The sequence below is a fragment of the Leptonychotes weddellii genome, chromosome 12, assembly GCF_054177405.1.
Source record: "Leptonychotes weddellii isolate Sample4059 chromosome 12, ASM5417740v2, whole genome shotgun sequence".
In the NCBI taxonomy this organism is placed as follows: domain Eukaryota; kingdom Metazoa; phylum Chordata; class Mammalia; order Carnivora; family Phocidae; genus Leptonychotes; species Leptonychotes weddellii.
The window spans coordinates 63,790,203-63,803,823 of NC_138380.1; positions in this window are offsets into that span (position 1 = coordinate 63,790,203).

The window sequence follows — 13,621 nt, forward strand, 5'->3', positions numbered from 1 at the left end:
GTTAAGCGACTGCCTTCGGCTCAGGTCATGATCCTGGAGTCCCTGGATCGAGTCCCGCATCGGGCTCCCTGCTCGGCGGGGAGCCTGCTTCTGCCTCTGACCCTCCCCCATCTCATGTGCTCTCTCTCTCATTCTCTCTGTCTCAAATAAATAAATAAAATCTTTAAAAAAAAAAAAGTGTACATCCTTGATAATTAAACAGGAAATGAAAATAAGGAAAGGAAGAGTTCCCAGCCATTGCACATGGGAAGGATCAAAGAGTGATGAAAACCATCTCCATTATTCGCTACCTTTCTGCTAACCAAAATATCTGGCTAATGTGATTCCCCATTTCCCACACCATGCTAGATATCTAAAAATGTATTATATCAAGGAAGTACATGTGTTAAGCTTCTAATAATCCCATTCATTTCCGCCAATACTAGTAGAGTATCTTCCAAATGAAATGTGAAGTGAAGATCCAGACCTTCAGTGATCATCAGAGATTTCATTATACTTCCCATGAGATTGACATTGCTAACCCCAGTGACTTGCTCAAGTCAAAGGAAAGTAATTATATTTTGTCTCAGTCCACCTTTTTGAATTTGTAATCTTAGAGGGAAAATGATTTCTTCTTTTCCATACATTGGGCAATGGTTTTGTGCATTTTTAGAGAGTTCCTATGTTTGTCGATCACTTCAAGTTTCACATAGAAGTCTTGACTTTTAACCAAGAGAAGAAAAAAAAAGATGGAGGGCATTTCTTTAAAGAAGCCATAATTTAGCAGTGTTGCCAAATTACATCAACATATTCAGCATTCAGTTTTTGTGTGGATAGATGGATATTACTAGCCTCCACATTACCATAGAAATAATCATCAAAATATAGTAAAAGATAGCACGTTTCTCTAATATGGGAAACAGGGTATATTAGCCAAAGATCTAGCAGGTTCAGAGCATATATTCCTCTAATCAAAACAGAATTAAATCTTTGAAACAAAGTAATGGGGCTAGACAGAAAATAGATCGTTTTTAACTGACAACTTCATGACTTAACCTCAGTTTTTAGGTTTTGTCCAACTAGAAGTTTCCTAGAGAAACTTCTGAGAAAGCAGAATTCATATTAGTCCATACTCTCTCATACCTCATACCATTGTTTCATTTTTAAATATTGCTCATCACATTTTGGGACGATAATTCAGTGTCATAGTTTATGACATATGGCATAGAAAGGGGAGATAAATAAGGTTTGAAGATTGGATATTAACCACAGAGATTTTGCTTTCATTCATTATTAAATTCATCTTTTGTTTACATTATATTGATAGGTCATCTCTTTTCTCTTTCCTGAAAACCTTTTCAAGACCAGAACTGTTTAGAAATATGATTTGATGATGTGTTTCTAAAATTGGCTCTATTGTAAATATTCCTTTCATGGATCAATTTTTTTTTTAATAGGTTTGTAGTGAGAGTGAGAACATAGAAAGGGGAGATGTTGGGGGATGTGCCTGGCTGGCTTGGTCAGTAGAACATGTGACTCTAGATCTCAGAGTTGTGAGTTCCAGTCCCACATTGGGCATGGAGCCTACTTAAGATTAAAAAAAGTAAAATAAAAAAAGGGGGGCAGATATTGGAAATATATGATAAACATCACAGCCTGGGCTCTGACCAATCAGAATGCTGTTACGACCAATGTTGTAATCAGTGCATCTATATTTGTACCATCTGCATGACTATGCAGTCTGAAGATGGGGCCACCAGTATAAATTGTTAGGATGTAGGAATAATGAAGAAGGCATGTAGACATATTTTTTAACATCTCAGCAAAGCTCTAAACATGTAGGATTAAAAAGTATAGTAACATATTAAAATCCATATTCTCTTGCAAAAAGAACAGTGAAAGAAAAAAATGGTTTATAATTATTAACATGGAATGATGGTCCTCATTTCTAGTTCTCTTTAAATTTATGTTAAAAGATTTTATTTTGGGGGCACCTGGGTGGCTCAGTCGGTTGAGTGTCCAACTCTTGATTTCAGCTCAGGTCATGATCTCAGGATTGTGAGATCAAGCCCCTTGTCAGGCTCCACACTGGCCTTGGAGCCTGCTTCAGATTCTCTCTCTCCCTCTCTCTTGGCCCCTCCCCCTCAACTCAAGTACTCTTCTGTCTCTTAAAAAAAAAAAAGCTTCAAAAGATTTTATTTGGTATGCAATACATATCCACTGTGTAGATGGTCCCATATCAGTAATCATTTCTCTCTCACATAGCAGGATTTACATAGAAATGAGTTTCATGTAAAAACTGATTTTGGTTTATTGCTAGCAATAGATAATTTGGTGAAGTCTCCAACTACGCAAAGGGGCCACCCATGATGAAAAGGACTCATTAATGCCCCCTGAACAGTGCCTGAGATGCTTAGTACTTCCAAGAAACTAACCAAATTTCAAAATAGAAAAAATAAGGTGACGACGGAGGAATAAGATACATTTTGAAGTTATTTCAAAAGAGTAAATGCCCTAATCTTTCTTTTGTGTACTCAAAATAAAAAGAATTTATAGAATTTTTTAAGCTTTACATTGGCTAAAAATAGGTCAGAAGATTGCAAAGAAAAAATGAACAAGAAATGAAAATGGTCACTCAGTAAACTCTAGGCAGTTTAAATTCTTATTTGAGAAAGTAACCACAATTTCTCACTTGACCTTCCATCAATCCCAGTCACTCACCAGACGCATATGTGAAGAGAATATGCTTTGTCTGAAAGAGAATTTCACTTTGTGAGATCCTGAACAACTTGTGCTATATCCGATAGGCATGGAGAAGACAGAATGTGTGTATTCTGAGATAATGGCATATTTCATTTTCTTTCCTTCTTGGTAACTTTGATAGAACTCTGGTGTATCAAACTCTTTACAAACAGGAAACTAATATATACAACACTCTCGGCACTTGGCTGTGTGTCTATCCGGTTACAGTGACAATTTTTTTGAGTTGAATCACTGAACCTTTGTAAAGCATAACATTTATAGAATCATATTGCCATAAAACACTTTTTCAAGACTTTTTTTTTTACTACAACTCAGTAAAAAAATACATTTTTCACCATGGCCCTGTAAACATATTCATATGCATATATTTATGTATGTATAAATAAAATCAAAACAAAGACCCTTACTATACAGTTAATATTCTCTATTCTGTTGTAGTTGGGTCACTCTTAAGCTGCTATATTTTATGTTTCAATTTTAATTGCTTGTCTCCACCTTACTAAATTGATATTACAACCCATCCATAGCTTGGGTTCTTCAATTTGGGAAACATTGCTCTGAAGATCTCAAATTATTATCTAGGACTTTTTTCTGAATGGGAAGAAATCAAGAAAAGGAGCTCTCTCATAGGGATGATGAATTCTCTTAAAAATAAAAAAAGTGCTCTTTCCTCTAAGATAACCTACTAAGCCAAGTGAATAGGTATGTTTCGGGCACCAGGACATGTCTAATTCCATACCATTTGACAATCTCTAAAGCTTGATGGCAAAAGTCCAGAACATCACAATGTTGTGGGAACTCTACAGTATTACACTTGAATTAACCATGCAGTTCCTCTTTATTGCTTCCAGAAATGAAGTTATGCATTAAATATAGAAGGACCAAAAGAGGCAATTGCCTCTGCCTGGAATAAGGGCTTGAGGAAGAACAAAGGAAATCTTAAGGCCTGGGAAATGCCAGTATGAACCGGATATGGTGACGTTATTATCAACGGTGTGACATTAATATCAATGTCAAATAGGATGGGTGTTACTGTAGATGGTTGATGGAGGCAAGATGATCTCATAGTTCTATAAACCTACCAGGACATACTTAGTACTATCTTTATGACAAAAAAAGCATATTTGGAGCACCATCCTAGTGCCTAAAATTGGTTAGTATTTATTTCATTTGAATTTGCCTTTGCTTTTTTCTAATGTTCCACTCTATTCTTATACCACAAGTTCTCAGGCATGCTGCCTCTGTTTTAATCATATATATATATGCATATATATTCTTTTTAATTACAATTTAAGTTTTATGGCCTCTGAAGTCCTTCAAAAGAAAAAATATGCACAGAAGACAATGTTTTTCTTCTCTTCCTAAAGAAAAGACAACAAAACAGCATGACTAGAAGATTTTGCCCTCATTTGAAATGTTTTTTTTCTTGGAAAAATATTATTTGCAGGGTCAGTGTAAGGATTTGGTGGCATTGTTTACTTGATGTGGTACATTGTCCAGCATTACACATTATCTGACTATGGGTTATATTCTAGTGAAAAGGGAGTAAAGGGATCAACTTTTTAGAACTACATTATCTTATTCAGGCTTTTGAAGTTTTCATGCATATTGAAGAGAGAGCTTTAGATTCCCAAAGGTTTAATGCATCCATATTAAATAAAGAGAGTCTCTTCTTCCTAGTAGGGCTGATGCAGAGAGAAGAAAGACCAAGAGTCAAGAAAATTCAATAACATAAGCTATACTGAATTTAATACAAATATGTCCAGTCATTCCAAACAAATATGCTTGATACACACTAAAATTCTAATAAACTGAAAACAGTTATGTGAACACCGAGATCATCTTGTTGCACAACTTTATGCTCTCTTTGGGATAAACTAGGAAAATATAAAAAAGAAGACACATATAGATGGATAGGATATGAATGTACCCTCATCTCTCAATAAGATACACAAACCACATCATTTTGCTGTTTTTTAAAACTTTTAGTAGACTACCTCTGTTTGAAATATGATTTATTTGCAATTAAAATTTTTATATCTAAAAGGGTATAATTTGGTCAAATCAACTAAGCACATTTTTTTTAAAGATTTTATTTATTTATTTGCGAGAGAGAGAATGAAAGACAGAGAGCATGAGAGGGAGGAGTGTCAGAGGGAGAAGCAGACTCCCTGCCGAGCAGGGAGCCCGATGTGGGACTCGATCCCGGGACTCCAGGATCATGACCTGAGCCGAAGGCAGTCGCTTAACCAACTGAGCCACCCAGGCGCCCTACTAAGCACATTTTAAATAATCACTTATTCAACAAGTAACTTGAGATTTATCTTATATCCTTTCACAACCAAATTTTTATTATACATTTGAGTGAAAGCTACTTGTTACTGTAATAATACTGGAATTAATCTGGATAAGAAAAATATGTATTTGATGTGAATTTATACTTTAAATATATATATTCTATGGTGTGTGTGTGTGTGACTATTACTTTTTAATGTAAAATGAGAAATCTTTAAAGATATCCTTGGCAATTCTAATATTGCTGAAGTTAAATCTTCTCAATAGTAATACTGAGAGTCTTAGCGTTAACTGGATATTGAAAACAAACTTAATTACTTTAGTCTTAAAAGAGTCCCTACATCATTTCTCACAAAGACATTTCAAGTCATGTGTGACTTAGTTCCAAATACTATAGGTCTGTATTATTAATCTTTGAATGCCAGACCAAAAATTAAAATTAAAAATCTCCCAACTACAAACCTTTATCTTTAATCATTAACAAATATTTATGATATAAGCTTGGTAGAATATCTAAGTTTGCTACCTGTTAAAGTAGTTTGCTTAAATTAGAGAGGCTTTGCTCATTTTCTTAGACTATATAAGCCATATTGTTTATTAGTATCATAAAAAGGCACCCATTGAATGGACAGGAAACATTAATATACATGTGCCATTTGCCATAAATGATCCATGACCAAGGAGCTCTGTTCAGGCATTTCCATGTGACCTCTAAGAAGACCTGTTTGAAGTCTAAGCAAATCCAAATCAGTAGGTATTAGAGTAAAATCTAAAATCCTACCTTTACTGGCTTGTCTTTCCTTGGGGCTAAGAACGGCATTTCAATGCATTGGAGTGGCAGATTCTGGGAAGATGGAGGAATTGAGCAAATCAGGACGCATAGCCTCCTTTGGCTTGAAGCTATTTGGGTTCATGGGGTTAAGAAAAAGGACTCCTTCACACAGAGCAGCCTAGAACTCTTGGATTTTGAGACAAAACCCTAGTTATTATAAACTATCTATTTTGCCTATTGCCTACTTTGTCTCCTTTGTGCTTGGATTTCTTTTGGGAGCTCATGGGGGACTAGGGGTGTTTGGCCTAATACTACGTTTAGCACTGAGCCCAAAAATTATGCATCTGGCATTGTTTCAGTAAGCCAGCAAGAACATGCCTAGGAATGGACTTTTGGAGAACAAGTTACAATGTAGACAGATTCCTATACCAGAAGTGGCTTCTTTTTAAATTTCAAAATGCAAGTGCACTTTTCTAATATTAATAGCCTTGGGGATCCAGAAAATTCTGGGATTTTAAGGTGTTAGACCATTTAAAAACTTGTGATTGAGAGTCACTTGGAGGGAACAGGCATCTGGCCATGGCCAGAACTAAGATTTGCTTAGGAGGAATACAGAGGACTTATTCTTAAGCCTCAGACCAAAGGGGAAGCTCTTGTTCTTGTAGCCCAAATCCCAAAAGGAGTCAGCAGAACTCATGCTAAATCATCAGTGGGTACTGAAGGCTGGACTTTGTTTCTAGGGTCAGGGCAGCTTCAATCCAAATGAGGGACACGGGCATTCATCGGTGTTCAGGATTTTGCTAACCTGGCTTATTTTGTTTTTGTTTTCCCTATTTGTTGATTAAAAAAAAATTAGTACTATGAACTTTCATATTTCCATATGGGAAGTCAGGTTGTGTTCCAGTTAGAAAAGAAGATGTAGTAGAAAAAGAATATTGTATTCTAATAAAAATGTTTTTTTATTCATTCAACAAATACTAATTGAGCACCTAGTATCTGCTAAAGTTGGAAATTCATTCATAGTCCAAGAGAGTTGAGATGAGTTCAGGAAATGAGAAGATTGGAATTCAGGAGATGTGAAGGAGTAGGGTTTCAACATGAGGCAGAGGATATATTGCTTTTCATTTGGCCCTGAGGAACCAGTCTCCTGAGGGAAGTATGTAGGAGCACAGATTTTTGGCAACAGAGACTTGACAAACTTCTTCAGGCTTCCAAAAGATTGTAGGGAAGGGCAGACAATAGTACACTTAACCTCTTATTATGAGATTTCTCTCAAATCTCAACATCTGGAAGATTGACAGCTGGAAAAGCTGAAGCTGAGGGACTCTCTGTATATTTTCTACATATTTTTGCTGTCTACTTTATTTCTTAAAATGATGCTAATGCTCTTTTAGCTATCAACTTCAGTCTGGACCTAGATTTTAATATGTACTAATTTGGGGAGATTCCTTTGCTTGGGGATTATTATTGTATAAGAGAATCAGTAACTTAAAGTATAAGTTACTACTTTTAGATTTTGGGGTCTTGTTGGCTTCTGGGAATATTTATAGTTAAATCAATGCTATCGTCCTGGGTTGTGTTGACATTTGGGAACCTAAAAAAGTTAGACTATATGAGAAACTGGTCATGTTAGTTAACTATTGCTGTACAACAATCCCAAACAACTTTTATTTGCTCATGATTCTGGTTTGGGAATTTAGGCAGGCTATCTGGGATAGCTTGTTTCTATTCCATGTGGTGGCAGCTGGGCTCATTCATGTGTCCATGGTCAGTTGGCAGCTGGGCCAGACTCTGGCTGGTCCTGGATGGCCTCACTCTCATGTATAGCTGTTGGCTTGGGCTTTCAGCAGAGGCGCTTCAGTTCTTTCCCACATGGCCTCTTCATATGGCTAATTCAGACTTCCTTACCCAGTGGCTAGATTTCAAGATGTGATGGCCCAATGCACAAATGCTCATCAAGCCTCTGCTTGCACCACATATGCTGGTGTTTAATGGAACAAAGTAAGTCATGAGGACAACTCCAGAGTCAATATGGAAAAGAAGACACAAGGGCATGAATGGTTAGAGGCATGACTCATTGGGGGGCATTAAAATAACAAGATAGTTATCATAGTTGTGGTGGGAAAAATCCCTCTTCAGTGATAGCAAAGAACCCAGTATAGTTTTGTGCAAAATGACATGAGCTAAACACACACACACACACACACACTCATTCACTTGAGCAAGACTCTTTTTAGGTAGGGCCAAATAGAATAAGAAGAAATGTTAAAGAGTAAAACTTTGAATTATCATTCCATTGTGAGGAAAAGAGGGATCCATTTGTGAGCAAATTTCTCCTTAGCAGAAAAAAATAAGAAAGTTAATTTGTCCTTCCCTGTGGAAATAAGCATTTTCTTAATAATTAAAGAAGTTTGATTGCATTATTTGGCCTATATATCTGTATCACAATGTATACCACTGTCTGGTGAGTGTGACCAGACAGCAAGGAGAATTATTCAAAATAGGAAAGAGAAAAGATGACAAATTCCTGATTTGATGTCACCTTAGAGTTGACCTAATGTTTTATCTTGACTGATTGCAGAAACTTCTGAAAGGATTACAAAAGATTTGAGGATGTGGTAGTTTAGAATATGTCCACAAATTCTTTGATAGCCCTTCCTTCAAGTGGCAGAATTTTATTTCCCTCCTCTTTAGTCTGGGCTGGATTTAGTGACTCACTTCTGATGAATAATGTATGGCAGAAGTGATGGTTTATGCTGTGCAAGATTAGGACATAAAAGACATTTTGGTTTTCTACTCTTGGATCACACACTCTGGAGGAAGCAGCTGCCATGTCATAAGAACTCTCAAGGAGCTCTATAGAAAGGTCCATGTGGTGAGATACTGGGCCTACCACTAACAGCTATGTGAGGATGCCATTATGGAAGTGGATATTCCAACTCCAGCCAAGCCTTCAAATGACTGTCATGCCACCTGATAAGATTGAGTGCAACCTTGTAAGAAACTCTGAACCCAAACCCTCCAGCTTAGACATTTCCAGATTGCTATCTCCCAGAAACCGTGTGAGATAATAAATGTTTGTTGTTTTAAAGCTGGTAAATTTGGGGATAATTTGTTATACAACAATAGAGTACAGAGGAGTTGAACTGCCTCTATCATTAATCCTGGATGCACAAAATAAAGTACTTGAAAGTGCTCAAGAAAATAACTCCATGATGAAGGTAGGACTTACTGATGTTGGTTGACATCATCCCCCATGAGAGACAGCCTCACCCTTAGCTAATCATAGACTTAATCTTTAACCCCAGGAATTAACAGAACAAATAGACAGGCAGCATTTTTGGCTTATAGAGAAAGAAACTCTTCCTCAACCCCCCTTTTCCTTACTAAGTCTCAACGATGAATCAAACACTGGTAAAAAGTACTCTTCCACCAAGAAACTTCATGTACTACACTGAATTTTGGGGGGGAGGAAATACTGGTTAACAAATCTGGCACAGAGAGGGGTGGCCCCATTTAGATAATTCCTATGAAGCCTAGATGGTGACAGTCTTGAGGTTACTGCCACAGAACAGGGCCACACACTGTTTTTCTTACTACTCTTTCTCTTCTATCCCCAAGTTTGAGAGAATCCCAGAACTTAATTTCCTTCAAAAAACAAATAAACACACTCTAGTTATCTCTTTCTCTCTCCTCCCTCTGTTCTTCCTGCAAACTGGAGTTGGCCTCTTGTTCCACCAGGAGAACACCTAGAGTGGACTTCTTGGCACAGCTCCATTCTAGGCAATGGAAGCAAATATCAATCTCTAATCTCTCGTTCGCTCATGCTCTCACACTCTTGCTCTCTCTCTTGCTCTCTCTCTGAGCTTCTCTGCTTTTTCTTAAATATAAGCACAGGTGTTGCCATCAGTGGGAAGATGCTAGATTCCAATGGGGATCTTGAGAGGAAGTAGCCTACCATGCATAAGGAAAAGAGCTTTTCTGTGAAGCTCAAGCTACCTATTACAGCTTTACATTGGGTTCTAAAGCAAAAACCCTAGCCAAGAACGAAATATCACCTTGTCTTCTTTCTGCACATATATATCTTTGGGACTTTCAAGGAAAGAGGCAGAAGCAGGGTTCAGATGTTAGTTGGTTCTAAGTGACCAGGTTTTTTAAAATTCATATACAACTAAATGAAGTGTGTAACTGTTTGCATTAATTGGGATATCAAGTTAAAAAACAGAAACAGTGTCATCAGCCTAGACAATCTGGTTGTCAAATAGGCTAATGCTCTGTAAAATGTGAGGAAATACAGAATTATTCAAGCAGGAATTGGGCACTGTAATAGCAGACAGTGTCAAGTTTAAAGTAAGGTACATTGGAAATAGCAATTTAACATCCTTTGTCCCAATTTTGTAGTTTCTGTACCCAACTCCCATTATTTGCGGAGGCAGTTTTGCCTGAGTATGAACTGTAGAATTGGATTACAGCTGATAAGCTGTGAAATAATTTAACCACTTGGAGAAAGAAGAATAAAAAAAGACCCAAAAGTTATCACTGTCATGACAGCTTAACAAAATCTTCTGTTTGGTGTGAAAAGAACTTTTAAAAAAGCAAAACTCTAGTCAGTCTAAAGTGAATATTATATATTAAAAGTATGCTTTGAGCGTCTGGTATATGCCAAACTCATTACATGATTATCTCATCTAATTTTCATTAAAAATGACTGTCAGGGTAGCACTATTATCATTCCTGTTTTACAGATAAGGAAACCAAGGCTTAAAGAATTTAAATGTGGGGCGCCTGGGTGGCTCAGTCGGTTAAGCGACTGCCTTCTGCTCAGGTCATGATCCCAGGGTCCTGGGACCGAGTCCCACATCGGGCTCCCTGCTCTGCGTGGAGCCTGCTTCTCCCTCTCCCACTCCCCCTGCTTGTGTTCCCTCTCTCGCTGTGTCTCTGTCAAATAAATAAATAAAATCTTTAAAAAAAAATTATTTTCAAAAAAAAAAAAAGAATTTAAATGTGTTAGTGATGATCACACCAAGAGTCAGGAGGCAAATCTAGGTAGGCTGAACCCAGAATGTCCATTCCTAACCACCTCACTGTAGTATCTCGAACAGGAAAGAACCCTGAAAATACTGAAGTACTATTAAATACAGTTAGATTTCACTCATGAGAATACTTAAGACCTAGTGATTTCAAAGGAGAAAAATGAAGAATACTTATTTACTAAGTCTTTTCCTGGCTACCAGCCTGGTAATATAATATTCATCTGTCTGTCTCTCCCTCTCTTACTCTAACATCATGGCTTATAGGAACTCCCATCCTTTCTCTCTGACTCAAAGCTGGGTATCCAGTAGATATTCTTTGTGTAAGTCAAAACTGCCACCTTCTTCCACATTCAAAACACAGTCTCAGGTCACTGTGGTCATTGTCCTGACTAATAGTTCCCAGCGTCCAAGAGAAAATCTATACTCTGTGTACCCATCATTGTTGTCCAGTGAAGCCATTGTAAAATGCTCTTCCCTTGCCTTCATCATTGAACAGATGGTTTTCCTGTCCACATCAACTGTTCTGGTATTGAATCCACAAGATAACATTGCTCTGAGCCCTCAGCTCTGAGCAGGAATATCAGCGACATCTGCTGTTTGACTCTGTATTATTTCCTTCTTGCTTTAGAACTCTGGCATTGAGCCTGAGGGAGCTAGCTAGACAATCTGAGTATCACCTCACCATGACAAAATGAGAGTGTGCTCTCTTCATGTCATGAAGATATTTCTTCCCCAGGCCTTATGACAACCAGGGAAAGTGGAGCAGGGCTGGCTGTCAGCCCCCAGAATGGGTACTGGTTTTCTCAGGAACCAGGCTCCTTGGTACCTCATGGAAATAGCCCCTGGCAGGTCCACTAATCAACCCTCAGAACATGCCCAGATAAAACTGAATCTGCAAGAGACAGAGTTGGGGTATTATTCTGGCATTCTGGATATGTTGTCAGAGACCCATCATCGCTCAGTCAGAGGATGGCCAGTATATTATAACCTATTCAAGTGTCCACCTGCATGCTCTAGGGGCGTCTGTGTGGCTCAGTCGATTAAGCGTCTGACTTGATTTCGGCTCAGGTCATAATCTCAGAGTTGTGAGCTCAAGCCCTGCCTCGGGGCTCTCATGGAGCCTGCTTAAGATTCTCTCCCTCGGGCACCTGGGTGGCTCAGTTGTTAAGCGTCTGCCTTCAGCTCAGGTCATGATCCCAGGGTCCTGGGATCGAGTCCCACATCGGGCTCCCTGCTCGGCGGGAAGCCTGCTTCTCCCTCTCCCACTCCCCCTGCTTGTGTTCCTGCTCTATCTCTCTCTCTGTCAAATAAATAAAATAAAATCTTTAAAAAAAAAAAGAATCTCTCCCTCTCCCTCTGCCCCTCCCTGCCCTCTCTCTGTCTCCCTCTCTAAATAAATAAATAAATAAATAGATAGATAAATAAATAGATAAAATGCATGTTCTAACTTGGTATCAAATAGTTTATGATAATATTGTTAAGTATTTTATTTATGATTAAAGCTCAACAATTCTGTATAAATTACAATCTTTATATTTATCTTCCAATTTCATTTCACTATAAAAATATTGTAGAAAACTATAATATTGCCAATGTATTTATGTGTCGATTAAGGCATAAATATCAAGCCAGTAGAGGACATGTCTAATCATAGAGGCAGCACTGATAAGATCTTGGTTCAGAAAGAAGCCACTAGAATAAGCCTTCTTTGTTAATGCAAATAAGAGGTAAGAGTTAAACATATATTTGCAAGGCAAGTTTGTGTGGGAAGGATGTAAAATAACCCTTTTTTGACTCAATTTGGGCTGTTTTTTCTGACATCCCCAGTATGCAAACTCACCAAGTGGGAAGAATAGACAATAAGCATAAGAAATAAAACACCCTTTGGGAAAGAAGAATTTGAGAACCTAACCTCTGCTCTCCAAGACTCAAATTAAGGAAAATTGGCAGAACAGACCGAGTTGCCCTCTCTGAGGTCCACTGGCAGAAATGGATTCTGAAGATCCCCAAAAGAAGTGAACCAAGTGGGAAAGGGCAGTTTGGACTGTCAACATGGAACCTTTGGGTTCACAGGAAACAGGCCAGGGCTGGTTATAGCAAAATGAGTTTGGAGCTGGAAGCCCTTTGGGACCGAGCCAGCTTGCTTTGGGAAAGAAATTGTTGAGCATGCAGTTATTCTAAATCAGAACCTCTTGGTCCTGTGGTCACCACAGGGCTGGCAAGGGCATCTCTACAGAGTGGAACTAGCATTCTAGGTCTTGTATGTGACCTATCATGTACAGTGTCACTAGGTACAACAAGAAGCAAGAACAAGAGTAGACTCAAACTTCCAGTTGTCTCTCAGTCTGGCATTTGGATATAGGATTAAAATTTCATGCTATTAGAATTAAGTAAATCCTAGGGTTCTTGGGCAAATGTAATGTAAAAGGATGCAAGAAACATTTAGTGGCTTTCTCGCAATTAAGAACATTTGGAAGCATTAGCTATTCAATTTATAATAGAACTATTTATACATATATCCCCCCAAAATGATGAAGTGTCCTTATATTGGCTTTTTTGCTTACACATCTTCCTGTCCCAGCTGCCTTACTCTTGTTCCTCAGGATTATCTCCCAGATGAACCACCTATACCCAAGTCCTTGTCTCAAGTTCTGCTTTGGCAGGGGGGTGGGGGGGGCACAAATTAAGACAAGGACTTTGAGAAGCAACAGTGAAATAACCAAATTCCAAGTGGGGATAAAAGCTTGAGCAAGAGCACAAAAGTGGAATAGGGGGTGTT